Source organism: Miscanthus floridulus, chromosome 9, assembly GCF_019320115.1.
Source record: "Miscanthus floridulus cultivar M001 chromosome 9, ASM1932011v1, whole genome shotgun sequence".
NCBI lineage: Eukaryota > Viridiplantae > Streptophyta > Magnoliopsida > Poales > Poaceae > Miscanthus > Miscanthus floridulus.
Window position 1 is genome coordinate 57761691 of NC_089588.1, and position 12387 is coordinate 57774077.

At 47.8% G+C, this 12387-nt stretch overlaps 1 pseudogene; it reads left to right on the forward strand.

The window, feature by feature from the left end:
- Positions 1-1311: 1311 nt before the first annotated feature.
- Positions 1312-2091, forward strand: LOC136479972 (small COPII coat GTPase SAR1A-like; annotated as a pseudogene).
- The last annotated feature ends 10296 nt before the right edge of the window (positions 2092-12387 follow it).

The following is a 12387-nucleotide window of genomic DNA, read 5'->3' on the forward strand; positions in this document are numbered from 1 at the left end:
CTAGTTGATAGGTTTGAAACCTAGGTTGCAAACTCCTTTTTGCGGTAGAGATAGCAACACACTAGCAAAACCGTAGTTGCACATTTAGATAGTTTATCTTTTGCATAGGTTTTTGCTAAGGATAGAAAAAGAGGCCATAGTTTAGAGTAGATTTTTAAGTTGCCTAATTCACCCCCCTCCTCTTAGGCATCACGATAACTTACAACAGCTATAGAAGAAGCCCTTGTGTTCTACTTCTTGCTGACAACCTTCGCCGCGCCATGCCCGTACCTCTTCTTCGACTCGGCCGCCGTAGTCGCATTCTTTGTAGTGGCCTTCTTGGCCTTGTCCTCAAGGGACTTCAGCACCTTCGCAGGAACCTTGTGTTCCTTGTGAACTATCCCTAGCTCTTCAAAGACATGGTTAAGCTAGGGCACTGTGCCCGCAATGGCCCTTCACGCAAGAAATTCCTTATCAATAATATCACCAACAATCTCCCACGCTTCTTGTTCAACGATAGCAGCAAACTCCTCAGGAGTCTCATCCTCCGCCCTTTCTATCCCAAAATGGGGAAAAGGAACCCCAGCAGCTTCATTGTAAATGGGGACCTTCACCATTTCAATTATAAATGACGGCCATGACTTACCAAGAGGCCAGAACTTAGAAGCCACCATCTCCTCAACAAGATCATGGCCTTCGGAGTACCGGCAGGCCAAGACGAAGGCCTTCTCACAAGCCTCTCGGTGAGGGCTAACCTCACTGCTGGGAGTCACCTTCGTCAAAGGCTTCATTTCAGTCATAACAGAAGCAAAGGGATAGCGAGTGACCTTCTTCCCCTCCTCATCTGTAGAAGTCATGCGAAAGGTCTACACATAGAACCAGTAGCACATCTAGTCCTTATCCCACTTATTCTTCTGGCAGTATGAGATCTCCAACCTAGGCTCTTTCCGCTGCCTCTTCCCCATGAATGTGCAACTGCCATATTGAGCTATAAGCTCATCTTTGCCCACTTTCTTAGGCTGGTGCTGAAGCTCGTAGTATTCATAGAAAGTGTCCAGATCCGGCTCAGCGCCGTAGGACTCACAAGCCCAGCAAAACTTGCTCAAAGTAAGAAAGCCATTAGGAGTAAGCTAATGAATTTGTACATTGAACTCCTCCAGTACATCACGAAGAAACCGAACGGCGGGAAGGCGAAGGCCACAGGCAAAGTAATCCCTAAAGACTACTGTGTAATCCTTACCAGGCGAAGGGACTGTCTCACCTTGTGGAAGCTTGGGCCTGCCCTAAGGAATGTAGCCCTCCTTCTCAAGCTCAAGAATCATCTTCTTCATCATGAGTGAAGGCCCAAAATCGGCGGTCTCTTTTCGGCGGCGATGTTTGCCGGTAGATTGGTTTTACGACTTGTTTGTTTCCCTGGGTCTCTGGCAGAAGGAGGCCAAGATCTTCTTCCTCGGCCTCGACAACGCTAGCAAGACCACGCTGCTCCACATGCTCAAGGACGAGGTACACTTTCTGGCGCCTGTTCTTGCTTCTGGTGCCGGCCGGGAGCTTGAATGGTTGCCGTGTTCATGTACATATATATATGCAGCGGTTGAGTCAGCACGCGCCGACGCAGCACCCGACGTCGGAGGAGCTAAGCATCGGGCGGATCAGGTTCATGGCGTTCGACCTCGGCGGCCACCGGATCGCGCGCCGTGTCTGGAGGGACTACTACGCCAAGGTTTACTGGCTCCACGTCTCGAAAGCACTCGAACACCAGCTGCCATCACTCATCGGACGCCCTGCTGCTTCATTCAGCTTCACCCATATTTGCATTCACCCACCCTGCCTGCAGGTTGACGCGGTGGTGTACATGGTGGCCGCCGCCGACGGCACCTGTTTCGGCGAGTCGAAGGTGGAGCTAGGCGCGCTGGCCGGCGTGCCGTTCCTCGTGCTGGGGAACAAGATTGACATCCTGCCATCCCGGAGGCGGCACCTGAGCATGCGCTTGCCTACTACCACGGGCTCACCGGCTGCACCACCGGCAAGGGCACCGTGGACCTCGCCGGCACTGGAGTGCGGCCCATCGAGGTCTTCATGTGCAGCGTCGTACGTAAAATGGGCTACGGCTAAGGGTTCAAGCGGGTTTGATGGAGGCAAAAGTGTCGTATGCGGTGTTCGGATACTAGTAAAAAAAATAAATTATAGAATTCATCAGTAATCCACGAGATGAATTTATTAATCCTAATTAATCCGTCATTAGCACATGTTTATTGTAGCACTACATTGATAAATCATGAACTAATTTGGCTTAAAAATTCATGTCGTAAAATAGTCTCAGTCTGTGCATTTAGTTTCGTAAATAGTTTATATTTAATACTCCATGCATATATCTAAATATCCGATAAAACAGCGACTAAAAGTCTAGAAGGCGGAAACAAAACACCCTAAGTAGGCCTGTCCGGTACGGTAGTCCCTGTCCCTGACCCTGACATTTCTCTGTGTGCACGGACGTGTTTGCAGGGTGCAATGGTCGAGAGTTGTGGTGAGGCGGTGCATGTTGTTATCCCGATCTAAGTATCTAACCTACCGTTGTCTTTAGCTATTTTATAGTTGCTTCCTTTGTTGTTGTTGCGTTTGTTGCTTGTTCTCTTTTGAGGGTTTGTTACTCAATTTTTTTGAGGGAAAAGGTTTGTTACTCAATTGTAAGGCCTAATCTGATTTAATATAGTCAGCTGTGAAATAAAATAAAAATAGAAAAAGTGGAAAATGATAAAGAAAACAAGAGGCAAATGTTTTGGCTGTTATCTGTACGAAAGCAACATTTGAGATGGTAATTTTACGAAGCATGTTGTATGGTTGCTAAAAGGGCAATTTTCTCATCGAGAATGTCTGCTGCAAGATGCTGGGAAAGATTTTTCAATTCTCAGAGGACCCAAACAGGTCGTTAGAGAAAAAAAAATATATAGCGGTCGCTTTCAACTGAGGCTGTGTTTAGTTGGGTGAAATTTGGAAATTTGGCTACTGTAGCACTTTTGTTTTTATTTGGCAATTAGTATTCAATCATGGACTAATTAGGCTCAAAACGTTCGTCTCGAAATTTCCAACCAAACTGTGCAATTAGTTTTTTTTTTCGTCTACATTTAATGCTCTATGCACGTATCGCAAGATTCGATGTGATGATACTGTAGCACTTTTTGGAAAAAAAATTTGGAACTAAACAAGCACTGACCGTGCTATTTCCATCTTCCCTCGCAGCAAAGTTTCTGGGCCCTTTCCATCTGCCCGGTCGATGTCCCCGCAAATTCACGTGCCGAATTGACTCGACACCAGCAAGCTCATCTGCAAACCAGATAACGCAAAAGAACCTTGGCAACCAAGGCACAGCTTATTAGCAGCCTGCAGAAATCAAGAAGTCAACATACTCACCCTGCCCTTCCGCTCCAAGCCAATCAGTCCTTTTCTTGGATGAAGCTTCAAGCCTCGTTCGTCACAACAAAAGAACCTCACAATTCGTGATCAACTCGGCGACCATTCCCATATAAAATACCTGCCACTACCGCTCAGACTCACTGAGACATAGCATTACAAGATCCTCGCAGTATCAGGTAGTCCATCAGAATTCAAACACAGTCGGGTACCCATCGAGGTGAGTAAAAGATCCATCATGGTGCTGGGCTTGGGAGGATGCTGCGGCAGCGTCGCCGTCGCCGTCGCCGATGAAAGGAAGGTGTCGCCTTCAGAAGCTAAGATTCAACGGCGAGCAGTAAAAGAAGGGGCATCATCAGGCTGTTCTTCAGGAGAGAAGGAGAAGACGAAAGAGGAGAGGAAGAAGAGGGATCATGAGAAGGCTTCCCCAATCATGATGCATCAGTTCCCCTTCCACTCTCGCCCCAGCTTACTCTGAATTTCGATTCATTGGTCCGGTTCTAGTTCGTGTTCAGATGCCCTTTGGACGATCAGCAATGTAATTTTTTTGGTTCTTTGTTCACTTTCCATCCGTAGTATGTATAAAAATTACCATTTGCGTCCACCATGCACCATCTCCTTCATCTTCAGAGAAATTTCAATTTCTGTATTGTCGACGGCAGGGAACAGGCAACTGAAACTATATGTACTATGAAAAATGCAATCATCCACTGGTGTACGTAGTGGTGTGCTGAGAAACATACCACTCAATCCAAAAGAAGGCCAAATCCAAGAAGGGATGTTCCTAATTTAGTTTTGGGCCGGGCCAACCTCTTTGATCACTTGGCAAGACGATGACTCGGTCCATGGATCATCTTCCTAAACTGGTCATGCTTCCATAGTAGGCCTACCTGCACTTGTATAATTCGAGGGTACATACGTGCAGAAATCCTGCACCTCCACGTAGCCGGCCAGACTCCACCCATTGTAGGTTTAGGGTTAGGGTTTAGGGTTTAGAGTTAGAGTTTTGCTACTTTTGACGTAGTGATCAAGGTTAAAAGGTCAGTAAAAATGGTGATGTCGTAGGCTGCCGTGATTGTAGATTTTTTTAAATCTTGGAAGAGACCCACCAGAAAATCTCCATGGCGGCAAGTCCCGAGTTACGCGGTCTTTTATAAACGTGCGGCTGTTAGGGATGGAACTCACACCTTCAGACCTTGTGCATTGCTTGCCTTACCAGGTGCGCCTCAAATTCACTTAAATGGTTGACACATTCTTTTGTATTCACTTAGTGAATATCATAATACATATTTGAGACCCTAAACGAGTTTAAACAAAAAAAAGTCTAAACTGAAAAGATTTAGATCTCTTCGAGTACTACAACTTTGGTTTAGGTCATTTAAGATTGATAGTAACGGTTCCTTAAGCCAATCGTCAGTATAAATCCAAGACTAACACTATTGGTTTGTTAAGCCAACCGCCAGCATAAATCCAAGATTGACACTGACGGTTCCTTAAGTCAATTGACACTTGATCCAATTTTCAATGGCGGTTGTCTTAAGTCTATCGTCAGTGTAAGTATAGGACTTGTATTTGGGGTAATCTTAGAAAATCCGCCAATAGAAATATATCTCCACTGGTGGTAGCCATGGGCCGACAATTCTATTTGTACTAGCGCCCATTCTTTACAAAAAATTTCCACCAGGTATGCATCTGAGAGGAAGCGAAGAAATAGAATTCGGAGGATTGTTTTGGAGGATGGACGGGTGATGGAGGAGGAGAGAGATATGCTGGCGGCAGTGACTAGTTTTTATCGTGACCTGTTCACTTCTCATGCAGGTGGCGGCACTGAAGAGTTGCTCCAGTGTATTGATGCTCGAGTCACGCCTGTGATGAATGACATTTTGTTAAAGGAGTTCTCCCAATGAAGAAATCAAGCAGGGGCTGGACAGTATTGGCAATCTGAAAGCGCCTGGTGATGATGGTATGCCTGCTATTTTTTACAAAGCTTTCTGGGAGACAATAGGTGATGATGTAACCTAAGGAGGTGAGGAATTTCTTAGAAGGGGGTCCGATGCCAGAGTCGTGGAATGATAGAGTGGTTGTGTCGATCCCTAAGGTGCAGAATCCGGAGAAACTTAAAGATCTTCGACCAATAAGCCTTTGCAATGTTGTATATAAAATTATTTCGAAGGTTTTATCAAATCGTCTGAAGATTATTCTGCCGGAGATTATATCCCGAAATCAGAGTGTGCTTTTGTCCCTGGACGCCTGATTACAGACAATGTGTTGATTGGCCTATGAGATGAATCAGTTTTATGCAGAATAGAAGGAGTGGAAGTGAGGGATATGCAGCGCTTAAACTCTATATGAGTAAAGCATATGACCGTGTGGAATGGTCGTTTTTGGAGCAAATTATGAAGAGAATGGGCTTCCACGATAGATGGATCAACCTAATTATGAAGTGTATCTCAACTGTTACATATCGCATTAAGGTGAATGGTGGTCTTACAGAGCAAATTAGCCCATCCCGGGGACTAAGACAAGGAGATCCTTATCTCCATACTTATTCTTGTTATGTGCTGAAGGATTTTCCGGTTTGATCAATGATGCTGAGGCAAGAGGAATAATACAAGGGGTGACTATATGTGCTAGAGCCCCAAGCATTACTCATCTTTTGTTTGCAGATGACTCGCTGCTTCTCCTAAAAGCAAATGAAGAGAATGCAGCCCACCTGCGACATGTGCTACAAATTTATGCACTCTTTGCCGAGTGCTGGGGGCACTCGGCAAAGCCAGCCAAGCACTCGGCAAAGGCTTTGCCGAGTGCCGCACTCGGCAATGGTCTCTCGGCAAAGATTTTATCGGCAAAAATTTCTTTGCCGAGTGCCAAAAATCGACACTCGGCAAAGTCTTTGCCGAGTGCCAAGCCCGCACTCGGCAAAAAAATAACTGCCGTCAACATTTGACGCCGGCTTTGCCGAGTGCTTAGGGACTGGCACTCGGCAAAATTTGAATTTTTGTCGAGAGCCAAGGCTCAGCACTCGGCAAAGAAACCATTTTTTTTAAAAAAAATCTTTTTAAAAATAGTCTTTGCCGACTGGTACCACCTGGCACTCGGCAAAATTGACCTCTTTGCCGAGTGTCAGGCAGTGGCACTCGGCAAAACTGGGGAAGTGGCTGTTTTTGTAGCATTTTTTTCAGCTTTGCCGAGTGCCACACCCCTGGCACTCGGCAAAGACTTCTTTGCCCAGTGTTAGCACTCGGCAAAGCTGGGAAATTTGCTATTTTTTTTTGTTTGTTGCTTTCCTTCGAAAGCAAACACGCAAAACTCATATATAATACATGAGACAGCACACATGCATTTAGCATCACACAAAACGCATACATAATCCATCACATACATCCATAATACATCACAAGCACATCCAACATCCATCACAAGCACATCCTCCTGCATAATCCATCACATGCACATCCAATGTGCAAATCCATGACAACATCTAAGAAGTCTTCATCCAACACAAGTCCTAGATCAAGAAAAGTCAATGAAACATGAAGAGGCACCACCTACTGCCACTGATCCCAATGGGAGCCTGAAGGGGCACCTCCGTGCGGTGGTGGACCTGTCCAGCCGAGGTGTGTGTGCTGAGGCGAAGGAGTCGGGTTCAAACTCGACGACTGTTGCTGCACAAAGGAGAATTGAATTCATTAGTATCTACACAAGCTAAAGGACTTGATCAACCATATATATATACTCACCGGAGTGCCTAGAGCCAGAGGAGTAGGAGGCACAACTGGAGCGAGCAGCGACTGGGGCACCACCACACCCGGGAGAGTGGTGCCGAGGCTCGACATGAATGAGAACATGTCCTGCATCCTCTGCGCCTCGGCCGTCCTCTGGGCCCTCAGGACCTCCCACTCGGCCCTCTCGGCCTCCCTCTGGGCCCTCTCCCTCTCCCTCTCGACCCTCTCGGCCTCCATCCTCTCCACAGTGGCCTGCAATATTCAATCACCAACGTTTAAACAATGCAAATACAAGGTACATGTGTAAAAGTAATGAACGGTGAATGAAATAGAACTAACCTGGAGTGCCGCCATCTGCTGCAGTGTGCTCGCCTGCCGAGGTCGAATGGGGACGGAGGAGCTCATGCTCTGTGCTCGGATCTGGGCGAGGTTGGGCACAGAGGTCGAGTCGACCATGTTGGAGGCCATCTAGTATCGGCCGTGCTGCTTCCCTCCTCCGAGCCTCATCACGAGGTCGGTATCAAGGGGCTGGGTGGCGGGGTCGAAGTCCTCCCCATGCCGCTCACGGGCCGCCGAGGCATAGTCGGTGAGCTTGTTGTGGACGCTCGTGTTGCTGTACGCCTCGGGCCCGTCCTCCGGGTTGTAGATGGTGTCCGGGGCTGTCGCCTTGCCCTTGTGTGCCATGGCGTACGCCATGAACTCATTGCATTCCTGGCCATCATGCGACTGGGACTGCGAGGAAAACACAAAGACGATTAGAAGTAATGAGAATTGAGCGTTAGAACAAATAAATAAATAAGTGCGTAGCGTATACCCAGGCCTGGGCATATGAACTGAGGGGCCGGTTGCCTTGGTGGTGCGCTGGCCCACCCATCTGCAGGCAGCACTCCCGACGGAGGGCATGCCTCTCCCTCCACTCATCGGAGACCCACTTGTCCACGATGGCCGCCCAACAGTCTCTGTGGGTGGCGCACCAAGAAGGACACATCTGCATGCCATCAAGTATTAGAAATGTTAGAATATAAAATGAAGGCTACCTATTCTTCATGGAATGAGTCAGTAACAATGTTTTATAACTTACTGCGAGGTACTGCTCCCTAGTGAGTGTCATGGTCCTGGCCTCGCTCTTCCCCGGGTACCAACCAAGGACGTCGCACGAGTGGTTGATGTGGCACTGCAGCCTCGCCTCGTAGTACAGGTCCGTGACTCGGCCCCTGCATGCCCTGTCCTGCACCTTCATCACCCAGGCGGGGTCATGCCCCTCCTCCAACGTGAAGAAGTCCTGCATACAGACATCATGTGTCCTTTCATTATTTCAAGAACGTCTAATGAATTCATAGTATTGAGCAATGTAGTGTGATGTAGACTCACCCAGAACTCACGCCTAATCCGCTCCTGTACGGTGCCGTACACGGCGTCCACGGCGGAGTTGAAGTGGTCCCACGTCCAGGGAGGTGACTCAACCTGGGCGTGGGTGACCAAACCAGGGTAGTGCAGGCGGATCAGGCCGCCAAGGATCCCATTGCACTGCCGATGATCACCCCTGGACACAAGTTCCCAGTTCCTACAGGAGTCAGTAAGAAGAATTGTTAGTCCACAGTTCGGTTTTCAGCATATGAACAAGAAGAGATGCAAAATGAACGGATACTTACTTGTTGCCCTTGCGACGAATCACTGGCCTCCTCTGAAACGGTATCGGCCGCGCTGGGAGCTACGAGGACCCGCGCAAGTACGGTACCGATGAGGTGCTCGAAGTGGAACCCCCCGCCACCCCCCAGAGGAAGTGTCACCCCCTCCTACCTGGGGGCCAGCTGCTGGTCCTCGTCATCAGTGGTCGTCGTCCGGTCCTCCTCGGGCGGGGGGACGGCAGACGACTGCACTGCCCTCCTCGGACGGCCACGGGGGCGGCGGGCCGGACGGCTCCTCGCCTCTACCTCCACCTCCTGAGTCATCCTCGCGTAGAGCGAGTTGTAGGTCCGGGTCCGCCTTCCGCCCGGCATTTTATCGAATGCCTGCAAATACAAAGAGTAAACCAGTTAGCACAATATAGACAAATATAGAGATGCAAAATGAACGAAACATAACTAGAAAATAATAATAATATAGTATTACATGAATTAGAAATAATCTTTAGGATCGGCAGCGGCCGGATCATAAGTGTCGTCATCACTATCAATATTGTCTAACATTTCCGCCTCATCTCCATCATTGTCATCAATGGCAACGCCAAACCGTAATTGCTCAAGCAGTGCTAAGTCTTTGGCATTTTGCACCTCTTCTCCATTGTCCTCATCTCCATCGTCCTCATCAATGTCATTGTTTACTTCCATGCTCAAGCAGTGCACGAAGAAGTTTCTGTGACTCGTACAAGTTCTTCGGCAGGATGTGATCCTCCGGAAGCAGGGATCCAAAAACTGCCAACATACCATCGAAGTTGTCCCGACTCATGCTAAACTGCGACTTCAACCCCATGATGCGTCCAATTGCATCCAGCAGCTATACCGTTGTCTTTTCGTGCAAGGGCTTCTGCGCTGAAGACAGCATATCATAGAACGCCTTTGCGCTTTCCTCTGGCTTCTCCTCCAATCCTTCACCGAACCGTGCCTGCTGAATGTCATCCATCCAGTCTGCTACCCCGCCATCTCCATCATAATCCTCGAGACGCTATCTCACCACCTCCTCTCTAATACGATCGGCTTCACCATGGTGATCCAGCGGGTATAGTTTACCGTGAATCCATACTTGGTAAGATCTTCCCCCATGAGCCTCTTAAATTTTCTTTTCTTGTTGCCACATCTGCTGCACGGACACGGCATCCGGGCTGACCCTTTAGCAGCCTCGCCAAATGCATGCTCCAGGAAAGCATTGGTCTTGGTCATCCATTCTGGGGTCATACTTGCATGGCCTGTGTACATCCACTCATGGTTATCCACCTCTGGCACATGCATATGTAAGCGAGTAATAAAAACTGCAGGTAAATCCACAAGGCGTTCCTACTATACATCTAATAGGTGAAGGGCAGGTCCTAATCCCACCCGAGGATGCGTAGATGAGGTTGGCTTCCATGGTCCGCTCCTATCCAAGACAGAATTTCGGCAGCACCTCCCCGTTGTTCTCCCGATACACGTCCTGGCAGGGAGATTGTGTATCAGGAGAACAACGAGGAGGTGGTGCCGAAACTCTGTCTCGGATAGGAGCGAGCCACGGAAACCAACCCATCTACGCATCCGCGGGCTGTCCAAAAAACATGGACAATCCAAAACAGGTACGGAATTTGGTATGCAAAGATATGCATACCAACGACCGTATCTCTTTCGGACGGGAGACGCCTAACTGGGGTTACACGAGATACAAGTATGGAAGATGGGTTATACCTAGGGTGTCGGTGAGGTCAGGCTAGTGGGGTGGTGGCGAGTCGCTGCAGTGGCCAGGCGACGCGGTGTAGGCAGAACCGCAACGTCGACGAAGACGATCGGGGTCGCCGAGTGCCTCCCAACGGTCCTCGTCCTGCAAAGAAAAGGCAAATGGTTAGACTCCATTGAAAATTTCGGCAGCACCTCCCCTGCACGGAGAGGTTCCTAAAACCTGCAGAAAACATTGGCACGAAGGCCAACAACCACATGTATACCAAACATAGGCACGAAGGCCATCAACCACATACATACAACAATAACTACTACTAACACTAAAACTATGAACAACAACTACAACTACTACTGTCACTACGACTTACTAACTAATACTAACACTACTAATTAACTAATACTACTAACACTGCTACTTACTAACTAATACTAACATTAGGGCATACCTTGCCAGCGAGAATGCGAAGACCGAGGGCCGGCGATGACAACGGGGATGACCGCTACGGCATGAGGGTCGACGAACCGAGGCGGCACCTTTCTTCTCCTCTCTTCTCCTCTTCTCCTCTTCTCCCCTTCTCCTTCTCTCCTCCCCTACTCCTCTCTTCTCCCCTGCCTCCTTCTTCTCCCTTCTCCGTCCTCTCCTCCTCCTCCCTTCTCTTTCTTCTTCTTCCAACTCCCCTTCTTCTCCTTCCTCCTTTCCTTCCTCCTCTTCCTCCTACCTCCTCCTCCTTCCTACTGTGGGCGCGGGGCCGAGGTGTGCGGGGAGCCGGCGGCGGCGGCGCGGCGGCTTCGGTGGCCGTGGCACAGCGGCTACGACACCGCGGCGGGGCGGGCGCGTGCTCGTGTGTGTGCGTGTGTGGTGTGTGCGTGGTGTGTGCGTGTGTCCGGTTTTTTTTATATTTCAAACCTCTTTGCTGAGTGCCAGATCCGGGGCACTCGGCAAAGAAAGTATTTTGCCGAGTGCCCCCAATCTGACACTCGGCGAAACAAAAAATTAAAAAAAAATCCTGTCCTGGCTTTGCCGAGTGCCTAGGGCTAGCACTCGGCAAAATATTCACTTTGTCGAGTGCCAAACCTTGGCACTCGGCAAAATAATTTTTTTTTTGTTTTTTGCCACCAACTTTTTTTCTTAGATTTGTATTTGTACCATGAACAACATGTTCAAATTTGGCACAATTTCATTGCTGTTTGCTATATTTCTTCACTTTATTTTGTTTTCTTGCAATTTTTCGAAAAATGTAGGTTTGAACTGCAGGTGCATCGAATAATAGTTTTGATCCATTCCAAAAGTATTATTCTTGTTTGTTAGTGTCACTTTATGCTAAATCTAGGAACTGTCTCCAAATTTCGATCAACGTGCTCACGGGGCAACATCGCGAACTTGCGTGCGAGTGGTTATTTAATTCTATAAAATTCAAACAAATCCCAAAAATCATGAAACTTAGTGAGATGTCGTGATATCATATGCATATGCGGTGGTAAAAATTTGAAAACATTTGGAGGACGTCATCACGTATGGTGTTCACAAACCAGGACAGAATTTTATAGAATTAAATAATCACTCGCACGCAAGTTCACGACGTTGCCCCGTGAGCACGTTGATCGAAATTTAGAGACAGTTCCTAGATTTAGCATAAAGTGACACTAACAAACAAGAATAACATTTTTGGAATGGATGAAAACTATTATTCGATGCACCTGCAGTTCAAACCTAAATTTTTCAGAAAATTGCAAGAAAACGAAATAAAGTGAAGAAATATAGCAAACAGCAATGAAATTGTGCCAAATTTGAACATGTTGTTCATGGTACAAATACAAATCTAAGAAAAAAAGTTGGTGGCAAAAAACAAAAACAAAAAATTTATTTTGCCGAGTGCCAAGGTTTGGCACTCGGCAAAGTGAATATTTTG